Below are 23,540 nucleotides of genomic sequence, written 5' to 3' on the forward strand. Positions count from 1 at the left end.
ACTGAGTGGAGATGTGTATGTTAACATCTCTGTCATGTACTATCCAGAACGAAGTTGGGATCATAGTTTAGAAAACATGTCACCCCATAAAATACCTAAATTTTTTATTGCTGTGGCTATGGATATTAAAGGTACCATTGAATCAAAAGAATGGAGCATAATATATCCATAGGAAAGGAAACCATTTGTTTTTAGTGATAGAATATTTAGCAGAACAAGGGCATGCCTTAAGTAGATGGCAGGACTTTAAAGCAATGAAATTGACATTTAGTAGAGAGAAATTTTAAGCAAAGCATTAAAAATTTGAACTTATTTTTTGATACTAACAGAAACATATGTTTGAAAATAAATAAAACAGGGAAAGAAATACTAACCAAAAAGAAACCAGGAATTGATAATTAGAAATATTTTGTCTATCCAGATTGCAAAAAGTGTTAAAATTAATTGCCAGGAGTGGGTGCTCTAGAAAAAAAGACTGAGCAGGTAACTATACAATCTTTAGCTAATATTTTATTTATCTATCTATCTATCTATTTATTTATTTATTTATTTTCTAAGGATTTATTTATTTATTTATACAAGCACTGGGTACAGTCAGAATCACGGGAGGGTGAGAGGATTCACCTCACCAGAGCCAAAGCAGGAAGCAGAACAGGCAGACCAATGAAGTACACTGCTGAAGGGAGCAGCAGGCATGGCAGGAGAGGTCTGCGCACCATGTGGGAACCTCGCCAGTGGCTGGGGATCGAACTGGCACTGCAGAGGCTGCAGGCAGCCTCGCAGCCCAGCGCTCAACTGCTGCGCCACTGGGGAGGCCCTAACTAATAGTTTAAAAATACCAAATTATTAAAATATTCCATCAAAAGATCATTGGAAGCTCACTTTGGTGACACATACTACAATTGGATAAATACCAAGAAGATCAGAATATTCCTGTGTAAGGATACCATGCAAATTTATGTAGTGCTCCATATTTAAAAATAAATTAAGGCTCTTTGGAGTATTAAGTGTATAAAAATGAAGCATCTTAGAAGCTTGATGTGTGTGTTCCTCAGCTCATGGTAGCAAAAGTCAAATGGAGAGATGGGATTTTCTAGTAAAGACCTGTACATTCTTTTTTCTATAATGGAGTGAATATACTTTATTACATACTTAAGAATAAATATCATGACATACATGGAGGAGCTCCCAGCTCCTTGAAACTTTTATACTAGCAGAAACACCACTAGTTGAGACCTAAAAGAACAGAAAGACTTAAAAGGAAACTGAGAGCCTCAAATATCTAGAAGCAGGAAACAGACTGATAAAACCACTTAACTGCAGACTAAATTCCACATAAAAAAGAAAGTATGACTACAAAGGCAAAGGAAGACACAAATCCTGAATATAGAACCCTAAGACACAGAGGATTATTCCTAGATCTTACTGCTTGGTGGAGTTTGTGGGACTAAATTTCAGAATTGTTTGTTCTTCTGTTTCTTTCTTTTGGACTGGAGGCTACCTGTAAATCATATTTTCTGAGCAGGTCTCTTGTTTCTTTTGTTTTAGAGATACACATACATTGAGTGTGCCTCAGAATGGATCAAAAGTAGAATTTCACTCATGCCTATTTGATCTGATTTAAGTAATGGAATTTGAACCATTTTAGTTGATGTATTTAGATAAGATTTTGACCTGAATATGTTTAATTTTTTGAGGACCTTGGGGAATACTAAATTCATTTTGAATGTGTAGTGGACAATCAGTACTCTTTGGGAGACAAACGTTTAACAATGGTATAAATAAAAAAAAAATATTCACTGAGATAAGGAATGTTGTTAATAACCAGATTTTGGGTCCATAAAAGCTGTGCCAGATGCCTAAGCTACAGGATTATAAGATAATGTATTTGTGTTTAAAGCCCCTGAATCTGGGGCCTCCCGGGAGGTGCGAAGGATTAAGATGCAGCACTATGAAGCTGTCCACAGCCACTGCAGCACAAGTTCGATCCCCAGCCAGAGAGGTGACCCACATGGCACAGCAGACCTCTCCTGACTCGCCCACTGCTCCCCTCAGCAGGGTATTTCAGTCAATCCACCTGTTCTGTTCCCCACTCTGCCTCTGGTGAGTCCTCTCACCCCAGGCACCCCTGGCCCATACCCCAGTACTTGTATGCGCAGATAAATAAATCTTAATATATATATATATATATATATATATATATATATACACACATACACATATATATGAACAAACACATACATACACACATATATATAGGGCCTCCCTGGTGGCACAGGCAATTGAGTGCAGCATTGTGAAGCTGTCTGCAGCTTTTGCAGTGCCAGTTTGATGCTATCCAGCTGGGGAGATACCCTCATGGTGTGGCAGATGTCTCCTATCTCTCCCACTGCTCCCTTCAGCAGTGTATTTTGGTCAGTCTGCCTGTTCTGTTCCCCTCTCTGTCTCTGATGAATCCTCTTACCCTCCTGCACATCTGGCCTATACCCCAGTTCTTGTATGCATGAATAAATAAATTTAAAATAAATAAATAAAAGCCCCTGAATTTGCTACATCAGTAATAAAAAGCTAGATAAGAATTAATGTTCTTTACTGCTTTATTAGAAGAGTGAAAGAAAGAAGTCAAGGAAAGACTCCAGTATCTAGAAAATTAAATTAGGAATAATTTATGGAGGCAAGTATAATATTTAGCTTCGAATATGACATGTTGGTACTAACCCTAAGCAATCTAAATGGAGTCATTGAGAGGTTTACAAGACATATGACCATGGATATAGTGGCAGGCCTAGGTTATAGTGGCACGTGTAATAAGCAGCTTCTTCTGGACAGCCCTTTAAGCCAAGAGAAAGGATGAGATCACTTTTGGAGTAAATATAGACACAAAACAAAAGAGACTAATAAGATCTGCAGTTTGAGGCAACATAAAGTTTAGAAGCCAGGAACACAAAGAGAAACCAAGAGAGATCTCTGAGAAATAGTAACATGGAAAAGTCAATTTTCCAGAAACAATGTGAAGAAAACATTTTAAGGAGAAGACTTATGATCTACTGTGGACTGCTATTAAAATGAGTAAATCAGTACTGAGATTTGACAGTGTATTTAACGAAGTTATGTTCATATGTGACTAAAATAGTGTTCTTTGCATGGTAAGGGAAAAAATGTTCTAGATATATAAATTTTTACCAGTGTCTTATATGTTAATTTTGGGTTACATTTTATTTCATTTTTCTGACATTTTCAGAGATGTTCTAAAGGAATGTAGATGAGAAAACACTTGGTTCTTACATTGTGTTCACTTGCGAAGGGTGGTTTACTATGGTTCATGGAGTGGTTTATTGATGATGAATGTAATATTCAAACTCATTAATCAAATACTACATGAAATGTACATATGACAAATGAAAATGTCTTTATCAGAAATCAATAAAAGCAATGGCACTATATATAGTTAAATTAAACAGCTTTATTTTTTTGGTAATATTTTATAAAAAATATTTGAACATATGAATTTAAAGAATGGTTTAATATTAAGAATATCTCTTTAAAACAACCTGCTGACTGGCTACTGGAAGAGAAATATGTTGCCTCTTAAATGGAAAGCAGACACAGAACATTATGAAGTGGAACTGCTATAAACAACATAAGAAGCTGCTTAGAGTGAAGATGTGTTATTAACTTTTGATGCAACCTCTTCACTTTCAACTTTCTAGTTTTCTGTGGCCTTCTAATAGATTTCTAGGATTTGACTTGATGGGGGAAAAATGGCTTTAAAACTGCTAAGGACCATCTTACTCTTAAAGATTTGGTGGTGAAAACTGTAAGATAGCAGGATCACCTGTTTGTTGTCACATCTAATTATAGATGTCAGAAGGCTACTTATTTCCTGAACTGATCTCAATTACATTTGATTTTGAGAAATATTTGGAACTGCTTTAAGATTCAAGTGTGATGATTTATTCTAATTCTCAATGTTGCCATGAAATATATTTATTTTTTAAAAAATCACTGGAGTCAACTCTTAATAACCAAGATATTTTATCAGATTTTAAATCTCATCAATATAATACAAATAGCTGTAAAATTAACATCAAGAAGTGAGATTATTGTAAATATGTAGGAATATATATATATATATGTTCAAATGTTAGTCATGGAGAAAAGTTAGTTTAATCATGTAAAATTAAAAAAACTTGGTAACTACAATTCTTATCTATTTCTTAATGTTATGGAATGGTATCAAATGAGAACAACAAAAGAAAAATTGAATAAGTAATATTCAAAATAAGTTTCTACCCATAGTCTAGAGGGGAACTGGATATACCCAGAGGGCCCCTTGACTTAGAGCAAAACTTAGAGCATCTCTTTCATATTAGAGACAAATTTCAATTCTGAATAGTCTCTACAGGGCCAGTTTTGATCCAGCTTCTTAGAGGTGCTTACATCTGAACATGTTCTGAACATGCTTGGGCACCAGGACTTGCCTTTGGTCAGACTCTCACTATTAACATCCTCCTAACTCGGTTTTAGTTACCCAGACTCCAGTGGTTACAAAATGTTTCATATTTCTTGTCATAATTTTGGTGTGCCTAAACAGAATAAAAGAAAATAAATGGTCTAATATTTTTTGTAGATAAGATCAGCCAGTTATTGAAACACATATATAAATATTGCTTTTGGCAATCATTTAAGTAAATTTGCAGATCTATGTATATATTGTTTTTTACTTAAAATATAATAAACACATTACTACTCATTTAAGTTATAACCTGGGTTTTTCCTTACCTCTTTTAATTTGACCTTGGCAATTTCTTAAAATACTTTTTACTTTTCTCTATTACTTTTCTCGCATTCCTTATCAGTTTTGGCAATGAAATAGTACCATATATAAGTACTATATTTAAGCTACTAGATTATATCCCATCAATGAATATGTTAACTGTATGTTAATATTTTTACAAAAAATATTTCCCTCAATTATTTTTCTTATATGACAGTCCACTACTTCCTAAATTATAAATCTTATGCAATGAACCCTGTATTCTAGGGTTATAAAAACAATTTAGATAAATCTGAGATAATGCCATTAACTGTTCCACAAGGACTTATTGTATAACAGATTCTGAAGATGGTGTTTTGACTCAGTTATATTTTGAGATGTTCACAATCTACTGTTGCTTTCTTTCTTAATATAGCTCAATCAGTTTTCACATCATTGTTTGATGTTTCTATACTAATATTCAAAATTCCAGTTTTTTCTAAAGATCTTTCTCTTTAATTTGTTAAACTGAAAATTCAGAAGGCAGTTTAAAGGTCAATGATTTGAAGTTTGGGTAATACAGATTCAGGTAGAAAGTATATAACATGCCTCAAGGAAGGATAAAATTGGGGGTCTTGTGGGAATACTATAGGAAGATAAAGTGATTGTTTAAAACATTTACTAGTGTTAGTAAGTTTAAACTTTTCTTGGCTGTGCATAATTGATTACTGATTCTCTTTAAAGGATGAAAAAATTACTGAATCTATCCTCTGACTAAAAGTACAAAAGCACCAGTTTCCTTACTCTGATGACTTTTGAAACATTGGTTGCTTGGTTGTTTCTTTTTTGCTTGGTTGTTTCTTAATACATTTGTTTTGGGCCCTCTCCTAAGGTCTTTGACCCCTTCTAAGTTCTTGACTTAGTTCAGGGGCGATAGATAATCTAGTTTCTCTGCAGTGACTCCTGAACTCCATTCAAAAATGATTTCACACCATAACCACAACAGTGTGGCAATATAACCCGAAGAGCTGGGATTCTATATTTTTGAAACATCTACAGTATTTTAAGTGAATGTTATTTTAAAAATATTTAAGAAATATCTTAACAGATGTCAATTTTTCATATTTACTATTTGTGACTTTATTTACCGACATCAAATTTAAATTAAGACTTTAAAAAACAAAGGATCAGGGCCTCCCCGGTGGTGCAGCAGGTTGAGTGCAGCCCTGTGAAGCTGTCTGCAGCCTCTGCAGCAAGGATTTGATTCCTGGCTGGCCAGGGCTATTCCCACATGGCGCAGCAGACCTCTCCTGACACCTCCGCTGCTCCCCTCAGCAGTGCTTTCGTTCTGTCTGCCTGTTCTGCTCCCCACTCTGTCTCTGGTGAATCCTCTCACCCTCCCGCTCCTCTGGTCTGTACTCCAGCTATTGTATAAATAAAAAATAAATCTTTAAAGACAAACAAACAAACACACAAAAGACAAAGGATCAGACAAAGACAAATGGTAAGACTGACCCTAGAAAGCGGACCATTGATCTGAGACACTCAGGAGAGGGGGAGGGGGAAGGGGAGAGTAGAGAACAAGGGGGCAGGACAGTGTGGTGGAGTGTAGTGGAGGATAGTTGGTGCTTTTGTGGTGGGAAAACTGGGTGACCACACCTGAGGGAAGAAATGGTATATTGTGAAAAAATAAACAAGGATGTTTTAAAAAGAAGAGAGAGAAATTAATACATACATCCATACTAATATTTGTGAATAAAAGTCTTTAAAAGTAATATATTGTACACCACTATATAACTTTGAATCACTAAAAAGAAATAGATGATAATCATAGGTTCTCAGGTGTTTGCTAGTTACGGGTATTTCTGACAGTTTAGAAAAAGGGAGTAGTAAGATACTATTAACAAAGCGTGTTTAACTTCTTGTGACCATTAAGCAGTATAATAAAGGACAGAATTTCATGAATATGGGATCCTAAATAATTAGGTTTGAGTCACAAAACTGGCTGTTCTTCTGAAAAATAATTTATTCCAGAGTATAAGCTTAGGAAGACACAAATGGTGGCATTTTTGGTGATCTTGCAAGTTTATGCCATAGATTACATTGTTTAGTGCTGAAGGATATCAATTTTCTTGATATAAAACTTGAGTAGTGCTTGGGTTCAACTAATTTGAAATCTGTGACATACTGCTTATAATATTTTATTACCAATAATGGGTTAGTGGAAGCTATTTGATAATATAACTCAATTTTTTGACATGACAAGAAACATTCCAATAGAAAAGTGTCTTTACACAAATGATTTGAATTTATTTAGAATGAATCCACTACTAAGGAACAAAGATATGTTAAGATATGAAAAATGTTATCTATGTTGTTTCATGTAGAGAACATTGTTTTCCAGTAACCCGATATTTCTGATAAAAATACTAATAATAACTTTTATATTTTAAATCTAAAGGCTACACTTAAACATAAAAAGCAATGTAAAATGTTGTTTAACTCTATATAATGTACTATTTATTTTTTTTAATTTATTTTTTTTTATTTATTTGTTTTTGTTTGTTTGTTTTTTTTTTATTTTTATTTTTATTTATTTTTTTTTAATCTTAAATTTTATTTTTATATTCCCCCATACAATTGCAAACGCCCCATTCTGACCCCAATCCTTCCCCTCCCGCCCCCCAACCCCCAAAAAGTGTCTCTGGTTCATAGTTTTTTGTTGATTTTGATTTTCACTTTCTTATATTCATTTTCCTGGTCCCTTATTTAAGTTTTCTAGATTCCTGCTATGAGTGAGACCATCCGGTATTTTTCTTTTTCTTTTTGGCTTATTTCGCTGAGCATGATCCCTTCCAGCGCCATCCATGTTGCTGCAAATTGCATGTGTTTATCTTTTTTGAATGCTGAGTAATATTCCATGGTATATATGTACCACATCTTCTTGATCCAGTCATCTATTTTTGGGCATTTGGGCTGTTTCCAAAGCTTAGCTATTGTAAACACTGCTGCTATAAACATAGGGGTGCAGGTGCTCTTTGGAATTGATGTTTCTGTGTCCTTTGGGTAAATACCTAGGAGTGGAATTGCTGGATCATATGGAAGCTCTATGTTTAGTAGGTCCAGAAATCTCCACACAGCTCTCCATAGTGGTTGGACCAGTTTGCACTCCCACCAACAGTGCAGAAGAGTTCCTTTTTCTCCACATCCTCGCCAACATTTGTTGTTGCTAGTTTTTTTAATATGTGCCATTCTCACTGGTGTGAGATGGTATCTCATGGTAGTTTTGATTTGCATTTCCCTGATTGCAAGTGATGTTGAACATTTTTTCATATGTCTGTTGGCCATTTGCATTTCCTCTTCAGAGAAGTTTCTTTTTAGCTCTTCTGCCCATTTTTTGACTGGATTATTTTCTTTGTTGTTGCTGAGTCTCATCAGCTCTTTGCAGATTTTTGTGATCAGTCCTTTATCATTAGTGTTGGGTGCAAAAATGTTCTCCCAGTTGTTGGGGTTTCTCTTTGTTTTTGTTATTGTCTCTTTTGCTGTGCAGAAGCTCTTTAATTTGATGTAGTCCCAGCTGTTTATCTTTGTCTTCACTATCACTGCTTTGGGTGATGTGTCTGTAAAGATGTCTTTGATTTAGATAAGCACACGTGCAACTATTCTATCATGTATATTTTTATCATAAGACTATAATTTGGCAGTGACCTATACATTATATTTTCAAAAGTAAAAATATCCTTAAAACATGTTATTTTAATTTCAATGAGAAATTTTCCCTACCTTCATTTCAATTTTTGTTGTAATTCAAACAAATCTGAGTTGTTTGTTCTTAATAATTTTAAGTATGTGATGACTTTGGCTTTTAATACTTTTCAAATTCAAAATTATTATTTCATCTGCATTGATGTAATACTGTGAATTTCTCAGTGTCATTCGGGGAATTAAGTTACTTGCTTTTATATACATATTGATTACATTGTTAGTGATTTATGGATTCCTTTCTCTAATAATTCATCCAGGAACAGCATATCACCAAGTTATCTAAAATCACGTAGTTTTCATACATCATGTATTATTTTTTTCACATTTAAAAATCAGGTAATTTATTTTATCCCTTTTCCATATATTTGCTAGATAAAAACTTTTAATGTATGGCAATTTTTAACTATCACATTTTCTCTCTTCTCTCTTTCCCCCATCTTCCCCAGTCCGTTACTAGCACTTTTCTACTCTCTGTATGGAGTACATTTCATACTACTCCCAGTGTTTCTTTTTTTCTTTTTCACATTTATAGAGTCTAAGGATTTTAATTGAAATTTCTAGGAACATAGAACATAAATGTTTTCACCAAAACAGGCAAAATGTGAAATGATAATGTGTTAGTAAACTTGATAGGAGGAATGCTTACATTATGTTTATGTTTTTCACATCATCACATTGTATAATTTAAATGTCTTACATTTTTATCTGGCAATTATACCTCAGTAAAGTGGAAAATAATTACACAATGCCATTGTATAAGAAATAATTTTCTGTTTTCTTTCATTTTAATGTAATAATGGTGTGATACATGCATCTGAGGAGGTGTGATGATCCTGTATCTCTCAATCAAATAAAATATTGTAAACCAATCTTACCTCAATAAAAAGAAATTCTGTTTTAGGAACTTTGAACCCATATAATACTAATACGTGTTAAAAAAAAAAAAAGAAACAGTCAAAGAAACATGGGAATTTGTTGGTGAAACCAACTAAATGGTCAGAGTCATGTAGATGACTCTATAACTTTTTGTTTTTTATTTTGTGTCCCTTTTCTTTATATATTTCTACTAGTCTTTCCAATAAAGTAACTAAAGGCATTGGAAGTACAGTTTCAGGGACAAGACACTTCATTTTCCAATAGAGTTGACATGGAAACTTTTGGTGAGACCAAGATGAAAAGATACACATGCTAAAGTAGACTGGCAAATAATAAGATGAATTCACCCTAAAGAATTTCTGTCATTTCTGGGGGTCATGTAGTAACCATCACAGACTTTGTTTCACTGTGAAGGATGAGTTTGAAATGACATTGTTTAGCACATTTGCACATTAGGGTGGGCATGTTTCTAAAAATTATTTTAGTTTCAAAAGACTAATATCAGAAATGCATATTTGAAAGGACAAAGTATTCAGGTGAAATGGCATAAAGAGTGAAAAACTGTCAAATAATAAGTGAGGAATGTACAGAAAATCAAGCATAAATGTACTTCAATTACTAGAATTGAATCCGTTTTTTAAAGCTGGCTACTGACCTACCTTAAGGAAAAAAAAAAAACTTTCATAAATAAATTAAATTTAACTTTATGTGACTATAAACTTTTAAAGTTTATAATTTGCACAGACATTTGAGATATTAATGATGTTATGTTTATATAACACCTGGTCCAAATGAACTCCAGATAATTTATGAATAACATCTCATTAAACATATGTGAAAGAGCCTGTATTGCATAACCCTTGGCTATCTGTTACTCAGATTTAATAACTAATGTCCACAGAGCCCAAGAGAAATAGAAAAATGTACAAAATTAATATGTATTTATGTGTGTGCATCTGATTTGCAATAATGTAAATCACCCAGCATGACTTTAGAATAATTAAGGAAAATTAAATGCACAGTCTTTTGATATCCAGTTAGTTTTCTTTCAACATAATCCATTAGGAATTTGTCAATATTTCTATCCTTGGATAAATAATATATAAACATAAATTTATATTTCTTGAAAATAGAACATGATGTTGAAATATAATTAGCTTATATGTAAACTTCTATAATATTTTTTTTCAGGTGTATCCTGGAACTCATTTCTGAATTCAAAACAGCAACAACAAAAGTAAGGTAAAATTTTTTCTTAGGCATTATTATTTTTCAGAAATTAAAATGTCCAGAGTCATGAATGACTTCATATAAAATAACTAAAGTGAGTTAATCTTAGGTAGAAATATCAACATAAAATATTCTTTTTAGCATTTGAAATTTATTAAATCAGTTTTTGATTCATTGAAATAAATGAGCTTCCCATAGTATGATTTAGGATCTTGGTGAATTCTGGGATCACTGTAACATATAGTAATTGAGATGAGTGTGATTTCTATACTGAATTACCCATTTAAAAATATGTGTAAATAATATGTTTATAATTATGTTTAAAATAGTCTTTATAAATTCTAATTTGTTAGTATGAGTATCTTCTATTTCCACATATATGACTCTGTCTCAGAAAATCAAATTTGTTGTTCAGATTACTTGTCAGTAAATAGGAATGAGAAAAGTAACGACTTTAAAAGATAATTTGCAATTATTAACAGTCCTGAAGGGAAATATGGATAGTAAAACAATAATAGTAGGGAATCTCAACACAATATTTACATCAATGGCTATATAATCCAGAAAAAAAATAACCAAGAAAAAAACAACAAAGCAATAATATTTATTGTTTTTCTTATTGATACAAATATTTCCCTGAATTTATTTTATATTTAACACAATCTTAATAATGCCAATAATCATTTTAGTAGAGATAGATAAGGTGATCCTAATGTCCTTATATAATATGAAAGAGTAAATATAAAAACCTTAAAAATGAAATAATTGGGAGGGACTAGCCCTTCATCATAGTGAAATATACTATTAGCTTATGTTAATTATTTATATGTTATGAAATATGACTATATATAAACATATTACATACACATACTGGAAATTGTCTATAATTAAGAGAGTGGCATTAGCACATGTATAGATAGATCACTGAATTAAATAGACAGTTCAGACTGACAAAAATATATACAGAAATGTATTACTTAATGGTGGCAACCTGATACTAATATCAAATATTCTTTGATACTGATATCAAAAAAATTGAAATAAATAAATGATAAATTGTATGTTTTCAAGATTTTTATATAGATTTTGTAAATGTCTTAAGTTAACCCTTTTGTTGATATAAAAGGCATGCCTTTATCACTGTACCCTTTCAGGATTTTTGCATTTATATATTTACATTTTTTATTTTTTCCTATGACTATTTTCTCTTGACTCCTCATTTATAAGACACAAAATTATCTTGAAGCTAATTTTCTAAAGACCATCCCATATCTTTGATATGTAATGGTTCATGGAAATAAAAAAAAAAATGTGTAGGAAAAAAGTAGTGGAAAAAAAGTGCCAATGCATATATTTATAAACCTCACTGGTTCTCAAGGAAATAATAAAATAAGAGTTAATTGAATCCAAGGGAAATAAAATGGCAGATAATAAAAAAAGAAAGAAATCAGTAAAATGGTTGAACATTTAAAAATTAGAAAAATGTCAAAATCAAAACTAGTATTTTGGAAATCATTAAATGATGTAAGAAGACAAAAAGAAAAAAAAGAATAAAATATCAGTATGCAGACTGTTGAGCAAATGTTTTACACTTGTACTCTATCACAAGTTATCTTTGATTATTTGATAACCTATGATGTATCTACAGTTCTTTATTTATGCTCATTTCAATACAGAATGGTAGAAGTTACAGGCCATCATTATAAATAAGAGAGAGACACATGGATACATCTCATATTCAAATGGTCAAATATGTGTGAATGTGGAGGAAGTGCTGTGGATGGGTGGTAAATAAGAGTAGAACAAGTGTCATTTTAAAAAATATTTTATTACTTTAAGTCTTTTCAAGACTGCATGAAAATAAGAGAAAAGGAAATAGATTTGTGTGTTCCAATTCTTGAGACCTGGAGGTCCAGGGAGAGATTTCTTAACAAGTATAAGATTTTATTTTGGAGTGATGGAAATGTTTTCAAGTGTTTCAGAGGTGACCATTGTGTAGGATTGTAAATGTAGAAGTCACCGTTGAATTGTATGCTTTTGAATGGTTAATTTTAGTCCATGGGTATTCTGTATCAACCAAATAAACAGATAATATGTTAAAGGATATTAAAAAATAATGCCTTCAAATGAGATTTTTGATACTCATTTTTAGGTCTTTCAGGACCACACACCCAGTGTTTTCAAATCTTTATATGTTTATATGAAGTTGGAAATCTGTTGTGAATATTAATGCACTTTTGATTCCTCTATTTACTTTTACCAAACTAAGACTCTGGTAATACTGTGATTCAATCACTTCTTTCATATTTAACTTATAAAAGGCAAAAAAAAAAAAAAAAAGATGTTCTCAAAGATACAGGGTAAAAATATCCAACAGCAGCAACAGAAATTTTATTTTCCACATATCCATCCTTCACCTCCAGTGAACACTTCTTGAGTCCTTCCCTTCTATTTTCTCTTTTCCCTCCATGCTTTTTTTCTCTCTTTATATATTTATTTTTGCTATGTTACCATCTTTTCTTTTTATTCAATTTTATATAATTTCAGGAATCTCATTTTATTACAGTTGTTAAAATATGCACTGTTCCTATATAATAAATATATAAATATATTATCTCCATAACAAACTAATGAATCACAGGGAAGTGTATAGCTTATATCTTCTCTAAAAGATGGATGTTATAGTGACCAAATGTGGACAGAATTTCATCGCAAGTTGAAAAACTGTCAAAATAAAATTGAATATCTGTATTTATCCACGTGATTTTATGATTTTAAAATACAATGAAAAAACCAATTCGTTCATTTTTAAGTAAATGCTTTAGTAATGCAATAATTGTGATGAGCACTGAGATAATTTAGAGGATTGATATCGTGGAATAAAGTAATATTTAAAATTATTCAGAAGTAAATATTATAGTATTTTGTAGTGGTATACAATCGTAAATTGTCATGAATACACAGTGTTTCATATTTTATGATATTTCATATAATTATTTTGGTGTAGAAAACTCAATTGCTATTTTTGGATTAAAAGCTCCATTTATATCATCAAATACACTTTTTGCTATATATGTTCTATCTTCAGTCCCAGTGGTATGAATTAAGAACACTTTTTATTTGTAATCCTGCCTATGCTATGTGCTTTTTAAACTATGTATTCTTTATTTTTTTATACTTAAAACTTCAAAGTAAGTAACATTTTCGAAGGATTATTACCCCTAATGCTTTACCATATTAGATTATGACTTAATATATTATGGTGGTAATAAAGCTGCAATAGTTTTGAAAATACAATTAACAAAAAGAATTATAATATTTTGTAAACCAAATTAGTAAATAATGAATAGATATAGCAATATCTACAAAGTGTTGAATGGATTTATTTGATACAAGAATACCATAAAGTTGGTAATTTTTATGCAAAAAATATTAAGGAAACAGAAGACTACAAGCTTATAGAAAAAGGAAAACATGTTTTTAATGTTAAATGCTCACTTCATGTGGTATTTTTATATTTTTACCATAATGGGGTTGCTGATTTATAATGATGATAGCTGACTCAACAATGGAAATATGCTAGCAAAAATTATATCAGGAAGAGCAAATGCCCTGATAGTTAAACATTTTCTTAAAATAACCTAAATTTGGGAGCAATTATATTCAGCAATAGTTGCACTTTCTTTTCAATCACTAAAATAGCCCCATTAAAGCATAACTCATTTAAAGATATCTCATAAAAATGGAAGTAAAGCAAATATAGTTCTACCTTTCAATGGAGAATTGAGCCAACTCAAGCAATTTTCTGCAGCAATGTGTTTATGTTCAGTTTATTTCTTAACCTCAAGGGAGTAACTGTAGAAAAGTTGACTCTGAAGTTATTCTCTAATGGTCGATTTCTTCTTGTCTTCTACTTGGACTGAAATCCTGTGAGGTAAAAAGCCATCTCATCCTATCATCTGCTTGTACTGAGACCTTTATTTTTTTAATAAATTATTTTATTTTATATAATTCTTACATCATTTTTCAATTTTGCATAATGTATGCATATTCATTTTGGTTATATTCCCCATATAATTCCCACCCCCTTTTTCTGACCCTAATCCTTCTTCTCCTCCTCCCGGGCCCCACTGTAGTATGTCTCTGGTCTATAGTACCTTGTTGATTTTGATTTTTACTTTATTGCAATTAGTCTATTTTATGGGATACTCTTTGGCATAAATACAAGAGAGAACATCAGGATCCAATGACCATAGTGTTTTTCATTTCATTTTCTATGTGAATAACCTAGTGATGAGCTATTATAAAGACAACTGGAAATTTAGGCAACGAAGAAAATATACAAAATTGTAGCTATATTCTACAAAACTTTCATTGTTTCTTCCTTATTACAGAGCTTAGAACTGTTTTCTTAAGTTAATCCAAAATGTAATAAACTGTGATAACTTTGAATATGGTAAGAGAGTGCCTAATCTCAGACAGTAATAATAGTTTATAAAGGGAACTATCCCTTTCCAATGGAAATTGCAAATACACAACATTAAAATCATGAGGACTAATTTTCATAGTATAGATTCATATCAAAAATTAAAATAAAGTATTCTGTAGCAGGTTTCATTTTTATAAAGCTGGTGATGTGATCCTAAACCATATTGTAATTATCTGCAAACAGGGCTAATGATAGTCTGCCTCTTGCAAGCACAGCCTATTATTCCACTCTCACCAGTCTCTTGTCAAATTACCTTATTGTCCAAAATGAGTAAATTCCCTAGGATTTGTTGGTTTATGCACTGTAAGAAAAAAAATGAGCATTTTCAATTTATGAAAATCAAAATTCTGGCAAATTAAATTCAAGGAATAGTTGTGTGCTGAAAATATGAGGATGAATAACACCAAGCTTTATTCCTCAAGAAACTTATAGTCAAACTACACTACGAGTTGTTAAAAAAAAAAAAGTATAAATTGAGTATATTGAGCATGCCATATGTGGGCAAGCACAAAATAGTCCTCATGAGTATGGTATAAAGGGAATTCTAGGGTTAACTTTAACAAGGGAAAGGTCATTTTTGCTACAACTGAGGATGTACAAGAGTTTATCAGGTCTTGATGCAGAGAATGAGTATTCTATAGAAAGACAATGGGGTCAAATACTTTCAGTACTGATAGTGTATAGCTTATATTATTCATTTAAGAAACACTAATTGTGGGCCTCCCTGGTGGCGCAAGGGGTTAAGCACTGCACTATGAAGCAATTGCGAACTCTGCAGCGTGAGTTCAATACCTGGCCAGCCAGGGAGCGACCCATATGGCGAAGCAGACCTCTCCTGTCTTGCCCACTGCTTCCCTCAGCAGTGTGTTTCAATCAGTCTGCTTGTTCTGTTCCCCACTCTGTCTCTGGTGAGTCCTCTCACCCCCTGCATCTCTGGCCTGTACTTCAGCTCTTGTATACACAAATAAATAAATCTTAAAAAAAAAAAAATGTTGAGTACCTACTAGTTGTCAGAAAATGGGAAAAACTCATGAATTACAAATACAGGATACCTTTCCTGAAAAGCTCATAGAGAATTGGGGATATAGTGACAACTCTACACTAGAGATCATTAAGAGATTGTTACCAGAGGTGAGCACATGAGAGTCTTACTAGAAAAGATGTTTAACCAAGTGTGAGTTATTAATATACAGTTTTGTAAGGAGAAACACCTCCACTGTGTATTGAATACATGGACAGTTGCAATGTAGATACCAGCTGAAGGCAAATACCACAGTGCAAAGTAGACTGTTTAAAGTTATAATTATGTGTGATGGATGGCAAAGCAAATTTCAATTGACTACCACATTTATAGTGAGCAACCCAATATTTAAGAGTATTCATTCATTATAAAAATATTTATTGAATTGCTGGGTTGTATGGCATATCCATTTTTAGTGTTTCAAGTAATCCCCACATAGCTACCACAGAACACAAAAACTTTAACTTTAGGCAAGAAGCTAATTGGAGACTACTACAGTAATCCAGTAAAGAGAAAAATGCTATAGAATAAGTAATGGGATTTGGGATGTAGATTTAGCAGAAAATTGTTGATACTGTTATTCACTTATATGCTTAAAGAGAAAGATAAACTTAAATTGTACCCAGAGAGATCTGCACACATGACTTTTGGTGAAAAACTAGTAGGCAGTAAAAATACCAGCCTTAGTTTATTTTGCTGTTTAAGAAGCATTAATCACAAAAAAAATAAATATTTTCCCTTGAATGAAAACACATTTCTTATGACCAGTAGCAAGAAAGATCTATTAAAAAAAAAATGGACTATTGTGGAGAACTATGGGTGCCCTTGGGTGGTAGTGGGGTATGGAACCATAAATTTGAAGAGATATGATCCTATACTGCTCAATCAAATACAGTATTGTAAACTAATGCTACTTTAATAATAATAAACAACTAATGTTACTTTAATTATAAAATTGCCAAAAAAAGATGTGCAAACAATTTAAAAATATTAGGCACAAGATATTATTAGTGATAGCATTTTTCATGACTAAACTCAGATAATTAGAAGTTATTTGGAGGATAAGAGTTAACTCAGGAGGAAAGGTAAAGCAATAGAAACTGACAAAATATATAAAACATTGCATAAAGAATATTGTAAAATAATCTTCATACCATGCTAAAGTCCTTTGCATATCAATACAAACTTTGGTATAAAATGAATCCATTAAATAAGTAATTTACTCCATATTATATATCTTGTTCAAGAACCTGTAGAATTAGCTTTGTACTTTGAGAAGTGCCTATTTAATATTAAACAGAAATCACTATTATAACAATTTCATGATTTTTTTCTAAAAGGGAAGGATATGAGCTCCAGATCACTGTTTTTGTATAGAAGTAAATTGTTGAAGTATAAACAAATCTTTATTTTCATTTTCTAAAAAAAGTGACTACATCATTTGAATCTTAATTCTTTTTTCAGAATAGCATTAATCCATGCATTTTTATTTTAAATAATTACTAAAAATCACTTTTGCAAATACTATATTCCTAATACTTAAACAAATTTAATACAAGATAAAATCTTCCTCTGAAATAAAAATGTGAATGACTCTAATATTCCTCTTGAAGTCTGGAAAACCAAAATATGTCTTAAAACTTAATATTCTATAAGTAAAGAAATAACAATAAAACCAGTAATGCTGCATACTTACTAACTATATGAAAGGGGAATTACTATTTCTGTACATCAGCTTCCCCACCTATAAAACAAAAATAAGAAAGGCATTGAACTCTTAGAGTTGTTTTGAAAATCTCCTCTCTGTCTCTGTCTGTCTCTGTCTCTGTCTGTCTCTGTCTCTCTCCCTCTCTCTCCTTCATCTGACTAAATGATGCTCTACTGATTGTGAAAATATAAAATGTTTTCCCTAGAAAATATAAGTCTTGTAGAATTTCTAGCTAAAGGTTAACTACTTTTGTAACTTAAATAGATATTAAATGCATTTCTGTTGTTTGATCTGTATTGTATTGTTTTATTCATGGAAAGGTTACATTTTTCCTGTGCTTTTTTCCATTTACAAAATATCCCTTCAGTATTAAAGTTACTATATTATATGTTTAAAAGGAAAATAAAATTTATTTGGAGTCAATCTATGTTAAATAAAATAGGCATTGGATTATGTCATTTTTTATTTTATTGACTAATTTTGATTACTTTGGACTAAACAAGTAAGAATTGAAAAGCAGTGTGGAAAGAAAAAATGTATTCTAAAAAATTATTTTGAAATGATTAATGTTATGACTAACTTTTATAACTTAAAATGTTAAGGGGGAAAGTAATTTAAATTTAAAGTCTACATCAACTTTAACTTAAATGGAATTCAAATTATGGTATCAGCTTATTGTATTTTAATTTGTCAATGTTTGTGTACTCAAAGTATAACAGTATACTATCTCCCAAAACAACAGTATTAGTTTTGCATCAGTTTCCCCATTCTAATGAGTAATACAGATTCAAAAAATACCTATATGGAAATCACTTCAATCTAAGTCTTGAAGTACCAATATAAGTGTTACCAAATGAGTTTTAGTAAGTTTTACGTTTACACAAAACTTTTATGTGTCAAAGTGAGTAATAACCATTTCCACTGTCCAAATTAGAAAATTGAAATTTCAAGAGGACAAAAATTTTCCCACATATTACTGATATATGGCAAGTTTATGTTAAAAACTAAGTAATTTCCTATTTCAGTTCCATGATTGTTACATTCTACTAGAATGTATCTTCTTCTCTTCTTCTCAGTTCCTGTTTTTTTTTTTTGTTTGTTTGTTTTTAATATGCCATGGTCCACACCTAAAATATGTGCCCATGTTAATTCCCGGTGATACTATTTTACAACCAGATATTAAATATGAAAACCAGTGATGTGGCAAGAATTTATAAAATATATGACTAAGTGAGAAGAAACATGACACCTGTTTTCACTTCTCAAGAAAGATAAGTGATGACATTTGGGACCAAGTGAGAATCGTTTAGTAAATGTGAAAATTGTTCAATGTTGCTAGTGGAAGCTGTAAAAAGCAAAAAGAAGACATCAGTGTTGACTTGTGATAAGAATTAAGCCATGGACTTCTGGCAATTGATGTTTTCAAAGTTGTTCATATTGTTCCATTGTTCATTTCATGACTCTATAAAAAAAGTTGAAAAGTTTATTGATTTTCAAGAAAAATGCCTAAATCAGAAACATACACAACAAATACATACACAAGAAGGTTAATAATAGAGGTGTGAAGAATGTAACAGCGAGGTCTGGTGTTGCAATATTAATACCAGATAGAATTTGACATAAAGAAGTACTGTACATAAAAATAAAAGGAGCAATTGAACAAGAACATTTTTTTTTTTTTTAGATTTTTATTTATTTATTTATTTACACAAGCACTGGGTACAGTCAGAAGCGCAGGAGGGTGAGAGAACTCACCAGAGTCAGAGCGGTGAGCCGAGCAGGCAGACTGACAAAGTACACTGCTGAGGGGAGCAGTGGGCGGCAGGAGAGGTCCGCGCACCATGTGGGACCCTCACCCGGTGGCCGGGGATCGAACCGGCACTGCAGAGGCTGTGGGCAGCTTCGCAACCCAGCGCTCAACCGCTGCACCACTGGGGAGGCCCCTCAACAAGAACACTTAATAAAAATTTAAATGAGATTTAGAAATAGGAAGTAAAATCAATGAATTTATGTGGATTTGTTGAATTATATTATATTCACTTATGTAAAGACACTTATGTAAAGACAATAAAATTGCAGCTGACAAAAAGAAGTTAGGAATGAAACTCAACTGACATATTATTCACTCAATTCAAATACTAGAGACAGTTTTGAACAAATATAAAGGAAATAGTCTAATAATTGCATTCAGGATAGTTTCAGATATTTTGTAAATTTAATGAACATTATTATGAAGCATGAAAGCCAATGTTTGAAGTTTGGCTAAGAATTTTTTTTTTCCTTTTGTAAATAGAAATATCTATTCTTGGGGAGGAATTTACTCTCTGCTCATTTCTCCTAATTTCAGTGAGGCTCCGTTTTCCAGTATGTATTGAAGTTTGACATAGCCATGTATCCAAATTCTGCCTATAATAATGTGACTAGTAGTCTGCTACTTTATTTATTTATTTATTTTTGAAGATTTATTTATTTATACAAGAACTGGGGTACAGGCCAGATGTGCAGGAGGGTGAGAGGATTCACCAGAGACAGAGCGGGGAATAGAACAGGCAGACAGACAAAATACACGGCTGAGGAGAGCAGCGGGCGAGACAGGACAGGTCTGCCATACCATGTGGGCATCTCCGCAGCCGGCAAGGATGGAATTGGCACTGCAGAGGCTGTGGACAGCCTCACAGCACTGCACTCAACCACCTGTGCCACCAGGGAGGCCCTAGTATACTACTTTAGATCAGACCTATACAAAAACCCGGTATATTGTTTGCAAGAGGATTTTCAGGAAAACCTCAAAAGTAGTCACGTGTTTACTATATTTGGATGCATGGAAAGAATAGATGGATAGAAGATGGATGTGTGGATAGATAGATGTATATGTGTGTGATATGTTTCTCAGATAATTACAAATGTGCACCTGAATTTAAGTCCATATGCCTTCCTTGACAAAGTCTACTAAATATACTTTATGCATGATTAGTGATAACCAGAGTTTTTTCTTTTCTTTTCTTTTTTTTTTCTAATTCTCAAACTGCTAGACTGTGGAGGGAAACCATGATATTTAACATGTAAGGTAAAGATAGAGAATTATCAGCAGAAAGATCAGGAACTAAATGGATTCCCCAACTTCCAGTACATAAACATATGGAGATTCCTAGACTTCCATCATAGGCTTAATCAAAACATGTAATTTTAATTAGATAGGAAGGCTCTAAAGACATTAATTAGTGAAAATAATGGAAAATAATGGTGCTGAAATTTTTGAGCTAACAAATTAAAAAAAAAAAAAAAAGAAGTAAAGCAACTCAGCAATAAGACTTAAGGAAGGCCAATAGAATACTTAGATAACCTACCAAGTAAGGAAACAAAGAAAAGACTGCCATGTATAAACCAGGAAGAGGGTTTTGCCAGAACAAGAATCTGTTGGGGACTTCATCTTGAACCTCCCAGACATGTGGGAAATAAATATTTCTTTCTTAACAAGCCCAGTTTATGGGAAATTATAGTGATAGTCTGTTATAGTAGAACAAGCAGACTGAGACAAACATACAAAACCAATGACAATGTGAAAATACATTGGGAGAAAAAGACCACATGACTGGAGTGACGCAACTATAAGGCGAAGAAACCAAAGGTTGCTGGTGAACACAATAAGCTAGGAGAGGCAAGGAAGAACATGGCCCTGCTGACACCGTGATTTCAGAGGCTTAGTTTCTAGAACTGAGACACTGTATTTTAGTTGTTCTAAGCTGTTTATTGTAGTGGGAGGAGTCCTCCAAGGTCTCTTTCATAATGAACTAAGCCCATTCATTAGGGTTCCTTTCACTGAACAAACACATGCCAAAGATCCAACTTCTTAATTGCAATACAAATATTCAGTACATTACTGTGTGTTAAATTCTTCCTTTATACAAGAACACAATATTGAATTAAGACTCATCCCAATGATCTCATCTTAACTTATTTAAATCTGAAAAGTCCCTATTTCCAAGTAAGGTCACATAGTGAGTTTGTGACAATTAGACTTTCAACATAATCTTCATTACAGGATATACTGGAATCCATATCATTTGAATAATGGCAAATATTTCAAAAATAATGGCAAAATATTTCAAAAAAAATTTAAATATTTATTTATTTATGCATGCATGCAAGCACTAGGGTACATGTCAGAGGTGCTGGGTGTGAGAGGATTCACCAGAGACATAGTGGGAACAGAACAGGCATACTGACTGAAATACACTGCTGAGGGGTGCAGCGGGTGAGACAGGAGAGGTCTGCTGCGCCAAGTGGGTAGCTCCCTGGCAGGCCAGGGATTGAACTTGTGCTGCAGAGGCTGCAGACAGCTTCACATTGCTGGGCTTAACCCCTTTCACCACCAGATAGGCCCTTCAAAAATATTTTCCAAACTATTTTAAGTTTGAATTTTTTGTTGTTATGTATCCTCATTCTAATATCTCCACTGTAATAGGAAATCTTCCGGAGAAGCATAATATATAGACAACTTTATATAATTAGATAAACTGAAAAAAAGCATTAAGATTATGAAGAAATATGATAAGCTCACTATAAAGATTTATTTTCCTGAAAACCTGTATAGCATAACCAAAAAGATATTTAATAAGGCTATCTGATAGATTATAATTCTGTTGGGCGATAACAGTTGATAGAAAGAGTGGCAAGAGTATGCACTCAAATATATTTAGATCTATCAATAAAATTTGTATTCACAAAGAAATGTATAGCATATAGAAAGGATTTCTGCTTTAAACATATCCATAATTAGGGTCCTCCCTGGTGGCACAAGGGGTTAAGCACAACTATGTGAAGCTATCCACAGCCTCTTCAGCAGGAGTTCGATCCCCAGCCAGCCAGGGAGCTACCCACATGGCGCAGCGGACCTCTCTTGTCTCTCCCACTGCTCCCCTCAGCAGTGTATTTCAGACAATCTGCCTGGTCTGTTCCCCACTCTGTCTCTGGTTTATCCTCTCACCCCCCACACCTCTGGCCTGTACCCCAGTTCTTGTATGCATAAATAAATCAATCTAAAGGGCCTCCCCGGTGGCACAGCGGTTGAGCGCTGGGTTGCGAAGCTGCCTGCGGCCTCTGCGGTGCCAGTTCGATCCCCGGCTGCTCTCTGGCCACCAGAGGAGGGTCCCACATGGCGCGCAGACCTCTCCTGCCGCCCGCTGCTCCTCTCAGCAGTGTGCTTCAGTCCTTCTGCCTGTTCTGCTCCCCGCTCTGGCTCTGGTGAATTCTCTCACCCTCCCGTGCTTCTGACTGTACCCAGTGCATGTATAAACAAAAAACAAACAAATAAAAATAAATAAAAACATGCCTCTATTAAAAAAAAATTAAAAAAAAAATAAGGGACTTAAAAAAAAAATAAATCAATCTAAAAAAAATATCTGGGCCTCCCTGTGGCACAGCGGATTGAGCTTAGCACTGGGAAGCGGTGGGCAGCCTCTGCAGCGCCGGTCCTGGCTGGCCGGGGAGAAACCCACGTGGTGAGCCAGACCTCTCCTGCCTGGGCCACTGCACTCCTCAGCAGTGTATTTCAGTCAGTTTGCCTGTTCTGGTAATCCTCGCACCCTCCAGCACATCTGGCCTGTACCCTAGTTCTTGTATAAATAAATAAATCTTAAAATAAAAAAATCCTCAATTAGGTTGCTAACTATTAAGAAACTTTTTTTTTTTAATG

The 23,540-nt window shown here is 33.1% G+C and overlaps 1 pseudogene; it reads left to right on the plus strand.

The window, feature by feature from the left end:
- Nucleotides 1-877: 877 nt before the first annotated feature.
- On the plus strand, nt 878-978 carry LOC119258338 (U6 spliceosomal RNA; annotated as a pseudogene).
- The last annotated feature ends 22,562 nt before the right edge of the window (nt 979-23,540 follow it).

The sequence above is a fragment of the Talpa occidentalis genome, unplaced genomic scaffold (genome assembly GCF_014898055.3).
Source record: "Talpa occidentalis isolate TD23 unplaced genomic scaffold, MPIMG_talOcc4v2.1 talOcc4.4, whole genome shotgun sequence".
Classification (NCBI taxonomy): Eukaryota; Metazoa; Chordata; class Mammalia; order Eulipotyphla; family Talpidae; genus Talpa; species Talpa occidentalis.